Source organism: Rhipicephalus microplus, chromosome 2 (assembly GCF_043290135.1).
Source record: "Rhipicephalus microplus isolate Deutch F79 chromosome 2, USDA_Rmic, whole genome shotgun sequence".
Taxonomy (NCBI): domain Eukaryota; kingdom Metazoa; phylum Arthropoda; class Arachnida; order Ixodida; family Ixodidae; genus Rhipicephalus; species Rhipicephalus microplus.
Window position 1 is genome coordinate 176,836,101 of NC_134701.1, and position 18,061 is coordinate 176,854,161.

The 18,061-nt window shown below is 46.1% G+C and overlaps 1 protein-coding gene across 1 annotated transcript in view; it reads right to left on the reverse strand.

Annotated features, from left to right (window-relative positions):
• rk (G-protein coupled receptor rickets) overlaps positions 1–18,061 on the reverse strand; it is a 168,791-nt gene that overhangs the window by 88,937 nt on the left and 61,793 nt on the right. The gene's annotated exons all lie outside the window — the stretch shown is intronic.

Sequence of the window (18,061 nt, forward strand, 5' to 3'; positions counted from 1 at the left end):
ATTGCGGAACGCGCTCTGGGTTGTTGCATGTTGTGCGTATAGCACTACGGCTTGTGTTCCCAGCCGATTGCTTATTGCAGCGCTGATACTATAAACCTCAGTGTGTACAGAACGGGAATCACTTAAGGCGGATTCATTGCCCCGCGGCAACGACTCCATCTTGTGTTGCTTGCGTCGTGACGAAAATTAAGCATCTTTTTTTAATTTTCAGACCGCATCGTTTTCTGCACACGTGCTGGTTGAAAAAATGTTCACGCCGTCAATGATTTTATTTATTTTACATTGTTATATCAATCACTGATTTACAATACATGTTTATACCCAATGTTTCTGAAGATCTCCGGTGCAGTGCGATTGGAAATGCTGGCGCAACTGTAAACTAACTGTGTTACAAAACTAATAAACTCTCTTTAGCGCGTAACTAGGAACCCTTTAAGATATTACCATGCATGGTATTGTGGGTAAACGGGACACTCAATACACAGTATAGAAGAATGCGAAGCTGTGCATCTTAGTCCAGGGAGCGTTGCAATGCGCCACTTTGCTCGTGCCACTCTTGTTTTTTTTTAATTATTATTCTCAGTCAGACCACCCACGTAGAACGTAGAAAACTCCGCGCATGCGCCTGGGTGTCTGTGGACGAAAGAGAGCGCTGCTGACTCTCTTGCGCACACACTCAAAGTTCGTGCTGTTGAGTTCGACGCGTACGCTCTCGAGACTTGATAAGGGGGTATGTAGGGACCAAACTGCCTCGGAGTCGTGCGGAGAAATGCACACTGTAGGGCCGTCGAGTGCGGATCGATGGGCAACGCTACCGCCGACAGTTCCCGATACGGGACGCCGCGCAGCGAGTGCACGCAGCTCGCCGAGGAGCGATGGAGCGGAGCGGACGAGCGGAGATTGAAAGCGCGAGAGGCAACATCCGTCTCGTGCGAATACCGTGCAGCGTCGTTTGGGCATTGATACATGGCACGTGTTACATATGCAGGATCGAAAATAATAATAATAATAATAATAATAATAATAATAATAATAATAATAATAATAATGTTTATTTTTCATCAATAGTTTGATGAAGGACAGCTGCAGGTAAAGGCAGCTTGACAAAGGTCCACAGCTACCTTTTAGCACGACAGCCGTGGCAAACAATCAGCAATGTGAAGTCAACAACAATAACAACAACACCAAATTTATAAATAAATAAACATAAATAAAGATATGAAAATCAACTCCAAATTCCAAAAAATAAAAGCAGCAACCATGATAATACAGCAACTGCAAAGAAATCTTAAAAACTAAACATGTGTATATCGCGCAATTGAATCTGTGTACAATGTAAAAAATCTATGCCAGCTTTAACATATTTATTAAGTAACGTAGGAACTATGTAAGAGAGTCTCGTTCACTCAACGTTTACGCTCCTTGTGGGCCACTCATCCAATTCAGGAAAGCAGCGTCAAAGGGCCCGCTTTCGTTGTAAAATACAATGTTAACGCCACAGAGCTCGTTTCACAGAAATTCCTGCGTCGGTGTCGGCGTCGTTGGTTGTGAGCGAAAAATCAGCTTCTCGTGCGTGACGGAAAAATCGAGAACGATGGAAATAAAATAAATGATGAAAAAAATCCAACGTCACAGTGGGGACCAAGCCAGTGTCGTATAGGTCCGAGCGGGGTTGTTAGCCGGGTTGTTTGTGTGGCAAGCGGATGTTTTACCGCACGGCCACGCTTCTTCTTGTGAATACAGTGAAAAGAATTTCCTCTGCTTATGAATTCATTTAAGGCAACTTTCATGCTTTACACACGCGTACTGTATACATTCTTCACAATACAACATGAAGCATTGCACTAAGAATACGTGGTACAAGCGTTCATTCACAGCGGGCGTCAAGTCATGTGGTTATCATAATCTCTTCGTGGTTTAAAGCCGGTCACCCACTACAAAATGCACACACGCTACTGCGCCGATTCCCTTAAGGCCACGTAGTGGGTGCATAGCAAGATCGAAAATGTTCCACGTCTTAAGTGTTTAAAGTACGCACTAGAAACAAGACATCACTATCGCATTCAACTCCTAAAGGTGAAGCTTTAAGGTCCCCTAATTTTTTATGGGAAGTAACAGACAATGATGCCAGGAGAAGTATAGGCGATGCAATTCGAAGTAATTGTTATGTGAATGTGAAGAAAGAAAAGTGGACAAATTGATACTTTCCCACTGGCAGCATCCGAATCCGCTTTATGGTTCGTCGCTACGAGGAAATGACCTGCATGACTCGAGAAAGGCGTGTTTTAATTTCACAACGAAAGACGGGTACAGGAGAGATAGAAAGGGCAGGAATGTTGATCGGTCTAGTAAGACTGATATGCTAACCTACAGTGAGAAAAAAGAATAGGGGACTTTGAGAGTGAGGCGTAGAGAGAAAAAGTGAAAGAGGAAAGTAAACACACACACACAAAGTCACACCTCTCACTGTTACAATGCTGTTATTAGTCTATAACTTTCATTGGAATTATGTTTTCTTTAATACTTCCGAGCAGTCCCCTATAAGTTCACCAGCCAACTACATCCGCTGAGTACTTTCACACTTCTTATCGTAGGAGTAGGCTTGGCTTCGCCTCGGCAAAGACATAGCTATATACTGTTATACAAACGCCCACTCCAAACTGAGCCACTCCTTATACGGTAATATTGGTCAAATTTCTTCACGTGTGTCCGGGATGGTGGTGGGCCAACTGGCCACAATACTGCGAAGTCAGGAACGGGAGCAACTCGGGACAATAATTTCGCAAATACGGGTACTTTGCTTTCTAAGCGGTTTAATCGGGTCATCTTGTCGATATCTAACGAGCCTATGATGATCCTGGTCCGATATAGAGAAAACTTGTGTTGTCTTTTTTTTTCTTAATTGGACCGACCAGCCGAGTGATCTTAGACACACCCTGAACCCAACCGGCCAGTTTTCCACTTAATCGAACAACCTGGCTTCAACCCTGCACACTATCTGACCCGATCCGACGACGATGCCGAGTTTGAAGAAAAAGCGGTTGCTACACTGCACACAACTGATGAAGTTGTTTGTCCTGAAGAATGGAGAGAGGGTAGGTTGCCAACGCGCATTCGTGAATAACAAGGAATCACTTTGTGGGGACGTGCCACGACCGAGTATACCCGTCCATCATACCAGTCTTCCCGTCAACCTTCCTCGCCTTCTTTCGCATACCCAATGCGCCAAATAGGCGCGCGCACATCAAAAAGGCCACGCGCAAAACGACAAAAACGCGAGAAAACCTACAGTCTCTCTCTGTCTTTCAATTTTTCATCCGCCCTTTAATGTCAGAATGAACCCGCCCACAAAGAAGCATGCAGACACTATAGGGACGGGAGGATATCCAACTCTCGTTATATAAATAAGGTTATCGTGTGATGCGCATACAAAATTCGACATTTTGAAAAAAAAAAGTTTGCTGCTCTTTCGTCTAAAACAACAGACTCAAATTGCCTTAGGCATCGATTCGAACTTTCTTTTTCGAATGAAGAAAGAAAGCCAATAAAGTAAGAAAACTAAGCGTCCAGGACTGTTCTGAATTTGCTACTGCTAGCAGCCGAGACATTCCCCAAAATGCACTAAATTTTATTGTCCTCCATCCCTCCGCTGCGAAGATAATTTTTACTTGCGCTTCAAAATATCAGAGTATGGCGCCGTCCCGAACGGTTGAGTGAAAGAACTTTTACGCATTTGTATATGAAGCGAGCTGCCGCGTGCCACGGTGGCGCCGTCTGAGATGACTCGGTGAAATGTGAATTGCAAATTGAGCGTGAACCCGTCGGAAGGCTCGAGGGTGCGTCTGCCGGTCAGAGCGGGCATCTGAGAAGAGGTCGTCGTAGGAGCCGAGAACGTCGGAAGATGGCGCCGTGGAAGTCGCCGGCGGTTGAAACCCACAGTGAGGTGGATGATGTGGCCACTCCAGAGCGCAGAACTACCAAGTGCAGAGAGAAGTGGTGGTTAGACACTTCTTAAGGGTACATCATGTTCACTTTCTTTTTAAGCGTATTTTGGTTAGACGAAGTGTACTAAAATCACGAAACTTGGCATGGTGAACAGTAATAAGCAAGACTTGGCTTTCAAGATCACGATGACGTCAGCCGCAAGCGTAGCCAGAAATCTTTTTGGGGTGTGAGGTTGTGCGTGTGCTTGCATTAGTGTGTTTATACATGCAAATGCGAAGCTGTAAAATTTGGGGGGAAGGAGTGTGGTGAGGAGTTAAACCATTAAACACCTTTGGCTAGGCCAGTGTTTTCAGAGACTGAATTAACAATACGCAACGTAAACATTCTTGAAGCAAGCTTCTCATTGACATTCTTACAGCTTAGAAACACTTCAGCAAAAGGCTCGATGGTCCAAGAGAAAATTCATTTCAGTGATCAGATTTGTTTTTCGAACAGCCTGGCGCGCGTCACTTCGCTTAGTCAGTGTTTTTTTTTTCTTATAAACAATTCCTTTCTTTTTCGCTTGCTCGCTCTGTTGACATGGATGAATAAGTCTGCATATGTAAACGACAGAGTCAATGTTAGAGTTTAGAAGAAAGTTAATAATTAACATTAATTTGTATGTGGAGTTTAACGTCCGAAAAGCGCCATATGATTATTAAAGATGGCGTAGTAAAGGGCTGCGCGAATTTCGACCAGCTGTTGTTCTTTAACGTGTACCTAAATCCGAGCACACGAGCCTATACAGCATGTTAACATCCATCAAAAATGCAGTGACCGCAGCCACGAATAATTAACATAAGGTAGGTCTAAATGAACGCTTTTCTCGCGATCGGCTCGCATCAATCACGTTATCGGTGTAACTGTGGTTTGAAAAATAGACTATCAAAATTGTGATGAAATATAGAAAAAAAAATATCGGCAGATCACACGTATTAGGGAATCGACGTTATGAGAAGCCTTCGGAGGAAAGGCGACCACGTTGTGATTTTTCATTTACACGTTACGAAATGACGCTAAATATAAGTACAAACGGTCCATGCACAGGCATATGTTTAACAGGCGAAAATTCTTATATGACAAGTTGTTTGCACCTGCGAGACGATGCTAACAGGAACACGTGTATAGGGAGGACAGGCTCAAGTTTGCACAGCGCCGTTCGCCGCCCTAGCGGAAAGAGAGGAAAGCTCCGGTCGCTCGGATGGGCCGCGCTTGCTCGGTTTCCTCATTGCGCGCACGGGAAACGTCTTCCTTGCAGCGCTTATCTCGCATTTCACACGCAATGGGCAGCGCTACTTCGTCTCTGGAGAGCAGGCACGGACGACTGCTGCATTGTGGGCTGCTACAAAAGTTTAAACAAGACAAAGACCTGAACACTGCCCGTCAAGTTGTATACCGTTTCCAAAGCAAACAGTGCGAAAAGCGAAGGCGCCAAGAGTGGATTATTGCAGTTTGCCTATACTGCGTGGTCTCGTTGCTTTGATTTTTTTTTGTCGTACATTTTACTACAAACCATTATTTAACTGAACGAAACGCGATGGCCGGACTGATACTAAACGAAAACGTGCTTGTAAACTGAAACTACAGCAAATAGACAACCGCTGTACATTTCCCGGTTGGGTTTTAGCTTTCCGAGACAACCATTGGTAGTGCGAAAGCGGCGGAGCTTGCTAGCCTAATACACCTAAAATACCTTACTGTGAGCCCTGCAAGTGTTTTATTCAGCTGATGGCTCTAGACTTCTCGTCGGCGCTCAGTGTAAACAGATTTGTTCTGCGGGTTCGCGCTGCGCATTCATACGTACAGGTCTTGCAAGCAACACCGACCGATAAGTCATCATAATGAGGTGTTGTGATGCTAGGGTCGAAGTTATGAGTTCGATTCCAGCATACGCCAGCGGTGTTTCCACGGGAACAAAACGCAGTATTAGTGCGCTCAGATTTTGGTGCAATAATGACAGGCAGGGAGCGTTGATGTTGCATATTTCAAGCGTACGGTGTGTGAAGAAGAAAACGCATCGTTGGCAAGCAACATCGCCACCGCTTGGGTACTGGGTTCTGGGCTCCTCTCGCTCGCCTCGTGCTGATCGTCGCTGCCATCTGCTTGACCGTTGCTCTGTCCCGATCGTGTTTTCGTCGTAGGGCCACCGTCGTAGCTCACGCCAATAAACCCCTTTTCAGGTGGTATGACGCTCAATGTAAACCGAAGTGACGCTCGGTGTGTGTGCATCCTTTGTCCGTTGTCGTCGCGCCGTATACACTTCGAATATATTTAGGTGCACGTTAAAAAAAAAGAACACCTCAAGCGGCCGGAATCAATCTGGAGTCTCAATCCACGGCGTGCCTTCCAATGATGGTTAAATCTCGGCGTAACTAAAAACATGTTCGATCCTAGTGGGTACTGTGTAATATGACGATGACCAAGCGAAAACAACCTATTCAACATTCGAATCCATGAACACGCTGCGAGATCAGGCGTGGATATTACCGAAATGAAACACGCGCTGCAAAAAACATGCATCAACGAAGTGGACATAAAATACTGTTTTTGTGTGCGCATCATAGAACTTTCAAAGGACCTGCAAAAAATACAAAGTGTCATTTAACTTACGATACGACCTTGTTACATCCGATGAAAACCTCGGCAAAAGTGACACTCTTATGAAGCTGAGCACACCGCATTAAAATGATGCCAGGGACTGAACAGGGCAGACGTAATTTTAGTCTATTCACACTAATATCCTAATAAATTGAAAGCCGCGTAACAAACTTCACATTCAAGCAAAAGAAATTTGAACGTTTTATACAAATTCACGCAAAAGCGTGGTGGTAGCTTGCCGACAGCTTCGAAAAGGCACGAATGCCGCAGAAAATGCGCGTTTTACCGGTAACATACATATAGAATTCGCGCGGTAACCTCACGTATAATGCCATAGAAAGGCAGCTGTTCACAATCGACATTCGCATAGCACTCGCTCAAAGACATCGTGTCTGGCTTGCTTGGTCCCGCAAAAGTTGTCAACGAATCGCTATAGGTTCTGATAAGATTCTCACCGTGAAAACGTTCTTACAATCTCTTTAAACATTCGGAGTAGGTCACGGGTGAAGCTGCACGTGGACGGCGACCAGATAACAGCGCGTGCAGAGCGCATGAACGTGCTGAGATGGCACAGGCAAAAGGCGGGAGCGGGGCACCGAGCGACCGGCTTTTGCTAGAAAGGCGGCGAAACGCGTGCGGCGCAGCGCCCCCTGGCCAAGGTTGGGAGGCCCATTAGCAACACCAGAAGCTGATATGAAGCGCTGATGCTCGCCAAAATGCTGGCCCTGGACACTGCTACATAAATCAACTTCAGCGGATGGCAGGTAACTACTGTAGCGTCGCGCAGTCGTGCCAGACTTTGCCAGCAGCCGCGCAAAAGACGAGCCCCGCATAGCTCGTGATGCGCAAGCCATGTGGTAGTCACCATAGAGTTTCCTACTATACACCAGAGGGAACTCTGGCGCTAGTGTCTATGGAAGCTGCCATACAGTTTCCCACAATACTTACTAAAGGGAACTCAGGCGCTAGTGTCTATGGGAGCTGCAACGAACGGCGCTTCAGCGAGCATGGGAATGATGGGTAGTACACACGTTTGTCTAAACTTCGTACTTCTGGCATGCTTTGGGATCTGTGTGTGTTCGTGTGGCTTGAAGCTGTTTTCTCATGAAACAAAAATCGGCAAATGTTCAGCGATTGCGCTTCACCACCCTACTTTTTAAACTACCTTTCCAAATTGAGTCACGAAGTTTAAAAGGGTTGAATCTTTCAAAACAAAATCGAAACACAGCAATAAACGAAGCCGCAAGTACGATTCGCCGCCCGCAAGTACGAAGACTAGGCAAATGTGTGTACTACCCATCATTCCCATGGTCGCTGAACGATCGCAGCGCCAGAGTGCCCTCTAGTTAATTGTGAGAAAGTCTATGGGAGCTGCAACGCACGGCGCTTCAGCGAGTATGGGAATGATGGGTAGTGCACACATTTGTCTAATTTTCGTACTTCTGGCCTGCTTCTGGCTCCGCGTGTGTTCGTGTGGATTAGAGCTGTTTTTTTTTTTTCACAAAAAAATAAATTAGCAAATTTTCAGCGTTTGCGCTTCACAACCTTATTCTTTCAGTCTTATCATTTTGAAACGAGTCACTAACTAAATTCAAAACAGTTAGTTCATTCCTTCAAAACAAAACCGTAACCAGCAATAAACGAACCCGCAAGGGCGATTCGCCACCCGCAAGTACGAAGACTAGGCAAATGTGTGTACTACCCATCATTCCCATGGTCGCTGAACGATCGCAGCGCCACAGTGCCCTCTAGTTAATTTTGGGAAACTCTATGGTAGTCACAACAGAACGGCCTAGCTCCTGGCCTGACTGGACGCTGCAACCCCGTCAACTCCTGCGTCCGGACTAAAAGCTGCGACCAAAGAACGGCCTCATCGCCGCCATCTCGTCACTCGTTCCTTAACACTACAATTGACTTATGACGTGACAGCAGTATCATTGGAATGCACACGTAATGTTCATAGAATTGGATAGTCCCAGCACTGCAACCACAATGGACGCTTCACGAACATTTATTTGAAAACTTCTTTCGAGACATGCCACGGCTCTGTGGTAGAATACTTGATTGACATGCAGAATGCGGGGGTTCAATTTCTACTGGGACCCTGAAATTTAGTGTGCCTTTGTCGGGTCAACGCTGCTGATGCCAGCTTTTTCTTAACGATTACGCGTTAAACTGTCCATGTGTGTTCTCGTCGATCCTGGGTAGATACAAAGCGTCAATCACCTGTGGTGGCACATACCAGCGGCACATACCCACCCGTGGATGGATGGATGGATGGATGGATGGATGGATGGATGGATGGATGGATGGATGGATGGATGGATGGATGGATGGATGGATGGATGGATGGATGGATGGATGGATGGATGGATGGATGGATGGATGGATGGATGGATGGATGGATGGATGGATGGATGGATGGATGGATGGATGGATGGATGGATGGATGGATGGATGGATGGATGGATGGATGGATGGATGGATGGATGGATGGATGGATGGATGGATGGATGGATGGATGGATGGATGGATGGATGGATGGATGGATGGATGGATGGATGGATGGATGGATGGATGGATGGATGGATGGATGGATGGATGGATGGATGGATGGATGGATGGATGGATGGATGGATGGATGGATGGATGGATGGATGGATGGATGGATGGATGGATGGATGGATGGATGGATGGATGGATGGATGGATGGATGGATGGATGGATGGATGGATGGATGGATGGATGGATGGATGGATGGATGGATGGATGGATGGATGGATGGATGGATGGATGGATGGATGGATGGATGGATGGATGGATGGATGGATGGATGGATGGATGGATGGATGGATGGATGGATGGATGGATGGATGGATGGATGGATGGATGGATGGATGGATGGATGGATGGATGGATGGATGGATGGATGGATGGATGGATGGATGGGTGGGTGGGTGGGTGGGACGCTGTGTAGCACTCCTCGCTCTGGCGCGAGGTCAATAATACCCCGAGCATGCAACGAATGAATGTAGGCCTCTTTCAGCGGTCCCGTAATAATGCACGCAAATGAACCTCGCTTGACTGGCTCTAGTCAGAGCCTTCGCAGCCCCCGGCACTCGCTCGGCCATGCCTATTAATGAAGCGTAAGCAACAGGTAGCCCCCTTTTCTGCATGCAAGCGCTCATCGCCACCACACCACCTGGTCAAACCACAGAATCGGGTGTAGTGTCAACGCTCTTTCACGGGTAGTGGGAGTGGGGTGGAGGAAGGGCTCGCAAGAAGCCGGGAGACTTGTGCGTTGTATGTTTAGAAGTACCGTAAATTGGGCTAGCTGTAGTCGCCGTGTTAATGCCCAACAAGAGCGAAAAAAAAACCCAAGTGCCCACACAACAGGGCCATATATTTGAATATGTTTACTCAAGGAGGGGGAGGAGGCAGCAAAAAAAGGACAGGCGCTCCCAATGGCGCGCGCGCTTGGGCGCGACGTAGCGAACGACCTAACTGACGGAGCAGCCAATGGTGACGTTTAGCCTTTCTCGTGGCGAACAATTTTTTTTTCGTTTCCCCAAGCCATATACAGCTTTCGCTGTAATAACTATCTTCATCACTAAGTCACACGCGCTCTTTTCGTCCTCTTCTTCGCTCTCAGCACACGCGCGCTGATTTGCCCAGCTCGGGGTGCAATAACTCTGATGGGCGAGGGAACCAGTACAGAGAGATAGGAGGAAAGAGAAAAAGAAAAATTCTAGACAAAAAAAGTTTCTTTGCGAGGTGCGAGTTGGAACCACTTCCCCGCGATTCAAACGTGAGCATCGTAAAAGTTTATTCAATCCAATCGTAACCAGTGCGCCATCCAAGCACGCGAGAAGATCATAATATAACCTTGTATAGTAGAGGAAGGGGGTTGGAAAGGAAACTGAGCGTGGGTACGAGTGAAGTAATTATGAAGGGGTGGGAAACAAGGAGGCGAAAAGGAAAAGTACAGATTAAAAAGAAAGAGAAAGGGAAAAGACAGAAGCAGAGAGAAAACTTGATAGGAGGAAAAACGAAGGGAGACAAAGAGAAAGGCCATAAGGGTAGAGAAAAATTAAACGCGTAAAATAAGTACATAAATAGAAAACATAGCACATAGACACAAACAATGAGAAAACAAGGAAAAGCTGCTATGTTATTACTGCTTTGTGGTATTGAATGTAGCCTGAAGTTGGCGAAGACGAGGTCTGCGCACGCTCCCCTAATTGTTGTTGTTGGTTGTTTTCAATCATACAAAATGCATCCAAGAGCGTATCGGAGCGTCGTCTCCTGATCATCATCGTCATTGCGTATAGTGGGCACCTTGCTTGTGCTGTGCCGTGACAGCTGACAGGAAACTTGTGGTCCAGAAACGCCCTTGTTCTTCATCATCATCAGCGTCATCGTTAGCAGAGTTTCAGAGGTGGTGGTATGAAGGAAGGGGCTAAGTACACTTTCAGCCCTCCCCCATTCCTGACTAAACCCATGATCACGACAGCACTATACGAAGCATGAGCGTCATTAAGAGAAGATTCTGCAAAATATGTTCATGCCAAGAGCAACGACAGAAGACCAGCGATGGCTTTGGTCTGCTTGTTGCTGAAGCTGTGATAATTCACGAATTAATGCGTCATTGAACGCAGCAGGCGAAGACTCAGAGACTGTACTAAAATTTACAATAGCATCCAAGCGAACAAATTCAAACACAAAAGGAGTCAAACATAAAATGTTAGAGATTCTTAGTACGACAGTGTTTGTTAGAAACGTCCTCGAAAAGCGCCTTCAGAATTCAGTAAACGTCTTTCGGCATTTCGTTTGGCTTTTATTTTTTCAAGAATTGCGCTTCAAGAACTTTTGTAGCGAACCCCACACGCAAGAACGCATGTGCTCGCCAGCATGAGCCAAAAATGAAGGTGCCTCTAACCTTGCAGCTGCCATCACTTCTTTTCTCGACGTGAAGAAGCCACAAATTGGGGGTGCGTACCGCCGGTCACTAATAACCTTGCCCAATTACAGTCTCCTCTGGGTGTGTGCTTCTCGAATATAAATAAAGCGTGCGTGCTTATGTTGCAAGATTATTAATGTTTATATATCTTCACGGCCGCTTTATTCCTCCTTTCTGTTTTATTTATTATTGGCGTGTAATAATGGGTCCATTAAGCGCCCACTTGTAGCAGCGATAAAAACACGACCACTCCTAGCTCCCCAAATTTATGGCTTATCCCCAAGCTCTGCCCCTCAATAAATGTTCCTTAAATGCTTTGAATTTTCAGCACCAACCTAAATATAGTGGACCCGTTTCGAAAATAGGTGGCGTGCACAACTCGGCACGCGTAAGCCGAGAAGTAACCATGTACAGGCTTGCACACCGCGGTGGTTCAAGGTTATGGTGCTCTAATGCTTACACGAAGGTGGCGGGATGGAATCTCGGTCGTGGTGGCGACAGTTAGAAGGTGCGGGCTACAGAACCCCAGGTGGTCGAAATTTCTGGGGCCCTCTACTATTGCGTCTCCAATAATCGTACCATGGTTTTAGGACGTAAAACGACAACAATTGTTAAAGGCCTGCTCCACAATCTCCAACGGGGTACGATGAACGCTCCTGACTGTATTTAACTATAGCGTATTTACTCTCATACAACTAGCTCTGTTGTCCACTTCAAGAAAATTTCGCTTGCGTTACCATGCATATATGATGAATAATTGATCTGTAATATTATTTACAGAAGGTGCAAATCGTGAATAGTATTGGATATCCGCTGTTCTAATTAGCAAATGAGTTCCGTGATAATACGTTATAATGGCGCGAAAAACCGTGTACGCGAGAAAAAGACTGCAATGAAACGTGAGCGCTGTATGCGCCGCTCACTGTGAATCATTGTTTCTAGTACATGCTGTTAAAGGCGAATAATTTCACGCGCTCACGCTGTTCCACCTCTGTGACGTACGTAAACTGAAACGAGGCACCGCTAGAGAAAAAGTTAGAAAGTGAATGGTAATAGTCAGACCAACCGTTTCTATGTTACGTTCTGGAGTTTTTTTTCTGTTCTCTTATAACTTCCTGGCTGCGGAAAGATTGACATTATAGCACGTCGACTGACCTTGTTGTCTGTTCTGCAGCAGCAGCAGCAGAAGCAGCAGAAGACAGGGAGACAGAAAGTTACCCTAAGTTGAATAAAGATGTAAGAAAACAAAATCATAAAGTGGTATAAGTAAAGCAAATTATATTGCAATATTTATTTTTACCCCGGAATTTCACGCTCGCACACATTTCATAATGTGATCAACGGGAATGTCGTAGTAGGAAACTCAAGAATAACTGTTACCAGCTGAGGTGTTGCCAACTATTATCAACACCTGTGTGTTCACAGTTCGCCCCCATTCGAATACGGTCACCCTGACAAGGAGTCGAACACGCGACCTCGAGCTAAACGGCGCAACTACTCAGTCCACTTAGTTATCAAGGCGGGCACGATGCGTCGTTGTAGCAGCAACATTGTCTCCGTGCGATCTCAGTCCAGTAATTGAGCTGATCGGCAATCGACAACAGGCATCGAGAGCAAATTGCAACCGAAGCGAGCACCAAGAACACAGCCACGTTGCCGGAGATCGCCACACTGGCTTCCGGGCGACAAGCAATCTTTTCAAGTTTTTAAGAAACACGCGACGCAACAAGTAGCGGCAACGGATGGGCCTCCACGACAACAAATCTTGTCGCTCGTCGCTGTCGTTTGTCGTTGTCGCGAGGAAATCGCGTGCATGTGGTTAGGGCTTTATACGCAGTATCGCGGTCGGCTGAACAAATAGTTGTGCTGCCTGAAGTTGACACGACAATGATGACAAAAATTTTTTTCCCTAAATATCGATACGTAGGACCTATGCCTGCGTTTTCGTTAAGCATCGCCACATGCGACACAACGAACGAGGAAGATCAACTCGAAGGGCTTTGCATACTGTCATATAAGAAACACGAGAACTAAGAATGAATAAAAATAAATTATTATTAATTAATTATTTATTGAAGGGCAGGAGAAGGAGGAGGCCCTACGTTGTTGATATCCATGAATCCACGTACCGTGTGAAGAATTGTTAAAGTAATCACAGGGTGTACCGATATGGAGGCACTGAAGGTCTTGCAAGCTTTCGCCTTTATTCTAAGACAATCCTGTGCTAGAGTTTAATGGCAGCAAATTCATTTGCAGCACTCGCAAGTACCGCTCAATACAATGAGAATCCTCTCATGCCCCGCATTTGCTCGCCACTAGAAGTTACTGCGTTTTAAGTGAACTTGATATACAGGACATGGGATTCGAAAGACCCTGTCACGGGGCTGAGACAAAACCCATTCACCACCAAAGTCAGAAGGAGAGTACGATATGAAGTACAATGCAGAAGCTATACTACGCAACCTTGAAGGTCCTCCTGTAACGTCTTTGCTTGTTGTTGTTGTTGTTGTTGTTGTTGTTGTTGTTGTTGTTGTTGTTGTTGTTGTTGTTGTTGTTGTTGTTGTTGTTGTTGTTGTTGTTGTTGTTGTTGTTGTTGTTGTTGTTGTTGTTGTTGTTGTTGTTGTTCAGAGACAAGGTCAACCGGATGCGCTCGACTGTTCTCTATCAAGCTGCGAGAAAGACAAAAACACACAGCATCGTGAAAAGCTTATTCTCGGTGGTCGTCATCTTCTCAAAACACAAATATCCTGCATGGCACACAGTCCATTAGCTCCAGGGCAAGCGAAATCCATTCTTTATCTGAGGCGACCGGAAGCGCTAAGCGGAAATTATCGCAACGTTGCAGACGCGTATGTAGTGAACGTGGATCTCCTCCCATTAACGCCTACGAAAGCCTGTAGACCACGAACCACGAACGTTAAAATCTTGGGGGCGAGTCTCAGCACGACACTTATGGCACATGAGCATACGAACAAACGCTTCACCGAAATATTCCTTGATGTCGCTATACAAGTGCGTTCTGGAGTACTCGGTCATGCGCCACATTAAGACCTTGGAGACGAGGAGCGCGAAGCAGTCTTTAAACGTGTTGATGAGTTTTAAAGTGCTGTTAGGCAGTTTTTTGCGAGTGTGTGCGTGTGGCCTGAGCATGACAGGCATGTCGTGCGAGTTTGCAAGAGTTCGTAGTTATGAAAGCAGGCATACAGCATTAAGGTAAGCACCAAGGAAGACAACAATAACAACGACAACGGATATCATTCGAAATGCCATGCTGTAAAAGAAAGAAAGCTTACAAGCACAACCGCTTACAGTTGATTACATATTCCGCGTTCAATTGCCCGCTCGATTTCGTCGTGAGCGTTCAACCTCGCCACCTATTACCGAAAGAAGGGGAATAGATCAAAAGCTCATTTTTTGTACGCATAACATTAAAAAAAACCGACACACAATGAAGCCAGGGAAGGGATAGAGGACACTGTTTGTGCTTTTTAACCGTAGAATAGTGATTGCCATATAATTGTTGTAGAGAGGAAAAAGATATGTGCCGCAGTGGGTCACGACGTTAGCAAGAAAAGCCAAGCGCGAGCTGTTGGTCCTAGAACTGTGATTCCTGTGTCGCTTGCTGCCGCCCGCTTTCCGTATTAACAGATTTGCTGTGCGAGTACTACTTACGCCAATAAACCCCATTGCCGAGTGGTGGAGGTGCGGGGTAACACAACCTGGAACTCCGCAACAGGAAACTACCTTGCATCCCAGAAATGGCTGGCGAAAACACCCAGCAAAGTACGACCCAGCCTCCGACGGTCATCGTGACCCACTGCGGCACATAATCTTCTTCCTCTCTACATTGTAAACAAATTAAGGTGGACCAATAGACAACTCGCCACCGGTAGTGATCGATTCCGCAACCTTCCGATAACGCGTCCGCTGCTCTACCAATTGAACTACGGTGTTGGTCGTCCACTCTAGTCCACTTTATTGCGTATTCCACGGCCTGAAAAGCTGGCAGTCATACGTGCACTTCAGATTTTTCGCGAGGAATAAAATACCAACCAGAACATAAATCCATATTTGCACTTCAGATTTTTCGCGAGGAATAAAATACCAACCAGAACATAAATCCATATTTGTGCAGTGTCCTTCATCTCTTCTGTTTCCATCAAAATGTTGTAGGCCCGGGTGCTCAGATTTGGGTGCACGTTAAAGAACCCCAGGTGGTCGAAATTTCCGGAGCCCTCCACTACGGCGTCTCTCACAATCATATAGTGATTTTGGGACGTTAAACCCCACATATCAATCAATTCTGTTTCCATCACCCATTGTGGAAAAAACTGTCAAAATATAGTATTCCGATCGAGGTTTTTCTTTTATGTTTTAATCAAGGACGAAACCTTACTCCATAGTTCGACTCCTCGTCCCCTGTGTTCGCTCCCTGCTTTTTTTTACTTCCCATCTATCGTGTTTGCGGATGCTTATACGACCGAATGTTTAAAAATGCAACAACAACGCATCTATCGTTACTCGCCGTGGGCGCTTCAATCAAGGCGTCCTTACTGGTGCTATCGCAACTGTTCCTCGCCCCCCCCCCCCCCCCAGCGGGTTACGAACTAATGACGAACGCACACGCATGCATGGCTTGTCGCTAACGCCAAAGCAGCAAGCCTCTCGCCGCCGGGGCGGTGCGAAAGAAATAACCGCGTCCCGAGGCAGTTATTATCCGGACATCTCGGCTAAATTGCTATCCGCCGCTTTAAAACCCGCTCGCTCACCGCTCCATGGACACTGCAGTACGCACTCGTCTACCTCGGGGCAGAACCGCAGGCTGGGAAAGAGTTCGCGCCCGTCTGGTTCTCCTTCGTAATCGTCTTCCGTAATCGTTGCATGAGAGAGAGAAGGGCTAACGTTGGCGCTCGCAAGCGTCGACCTAGAAAAACTCGACGAACGCATTCGAGAAGCAAAGGGTGTCGTAGAAGACGCCGAGGGCATAGCGGGAAAGCGTCGTTTTTGCATGTGCAGCAATGTCCGCACGTTCCCAGCGGGAAAGCGTCGTTTTTGCATGTGCAGCAATGTCCGCGCGTTCCCAACTAACTCCCTCCCCATGGGGGCACTCTGTCTCGCTCAAACACAGAGCCATGTTCTGCCACAAGCGCGGTCAGAACTAGACGGAGCTGAGAAGTTGCCACGCGGTCGGCGGAGGGGAAAACTAAACGAGGCGGTGAATATTTGATGCCGCGGCATGGAACGGAGGGACAAGAGCCTTCTCTCCAGGCATTCGTCGTAAGAGCTGGCTGACGGCAGCAAAATGCGCGTTATATTTGAGGAAAATGTCGGAAGACGTCAGCGTACTGTGTGTCCCAAGGGTTCATTTCTGACCTCATACAAAGCAGCGTAGCAAACCTCTGGGCCGGTCTCCTTTTTTGGGAGAAATAAAGTTTTAATCATCATCGTCAACAGATGACGTCCGAGAAATGACGACGTCTCAGTGACTGTGACGTGTCTATTTTTTAACAATTATTGTTAGATTTTATATGAAAAAAAAATATGGGAAGGTAGGCAACATTAAAGCCGGCTATGCCATCTTATGGTAATAGTATTTAAGAAGTACACAGAAAAGAAAATTTTCGAAAATAAAAGATTAAGAAAATAAAGGAATAGTCAGGCACGCTTTCTATGAATATATCTGTAATATGTGGCATGTAAATCTTCAGCAGTCTAAGAGCACATAGTAGAGAACATACAGCGGTGTCACGTTGTGGATCGAGTCCGTACAAACATTTTTTATGCATTTACACATATCGTCACTATGAGATGTGTTCATAATCGGAACTGTGAAAGCGAACAGTAACAACTCTAAACAGGTTATTAAACATGCGTCCATTGAAAATCATGATTATATTTTATTTGTCTCCCTTTGAAGTTATGTCGCAGCTTTAAAAAATATTTTAAAAGAGCCAGCAAAGCCCGGCAACATATCAGGAATAGTTTCGTTCTCAAGCGCGTTTCCCCAGTGACCGGTCGCGTCTGCTAATGATATGTAGGGACAGCTGAAACGTTATCTTAGGAATAATTCATGCGTAAGAGCGTTTTGCTAGTATGGACCAATGAGTGTAAAGCTTTCGTGAGTTCGTCAAAAGGCACTCGATAGCGCGTCATTTTATAACAAGCACGTGCCGACCGAAGAAGTTTAAAAGAAAAAAAACTTCTGGAGTGGAAATTATGTTTTGGAACAAAAGCCAGACTGCCACCATCTTACACCACACAATAAGACGTTAGCAAAGAGCTTATGTGTTTAAAAAAAAATTGGCAGCATATCCACGGAGTGAATGATGGAAAGTGGGGCGAAGCATTCGTCCGTTCATTCGTTCTTGCTTCCGTCCGTCCATGCGTCCGTCTGTGTGACCGTCCATGCGTCCATCCGCACGTCTGTGCGTGCGTCTGTTCGTGCGTCCGTCCCTGCGTTCGTTCATGCATCCGTTCCTGCGTCCGTTCATACGTCCATCCATGCATCTGTCTGTGCGT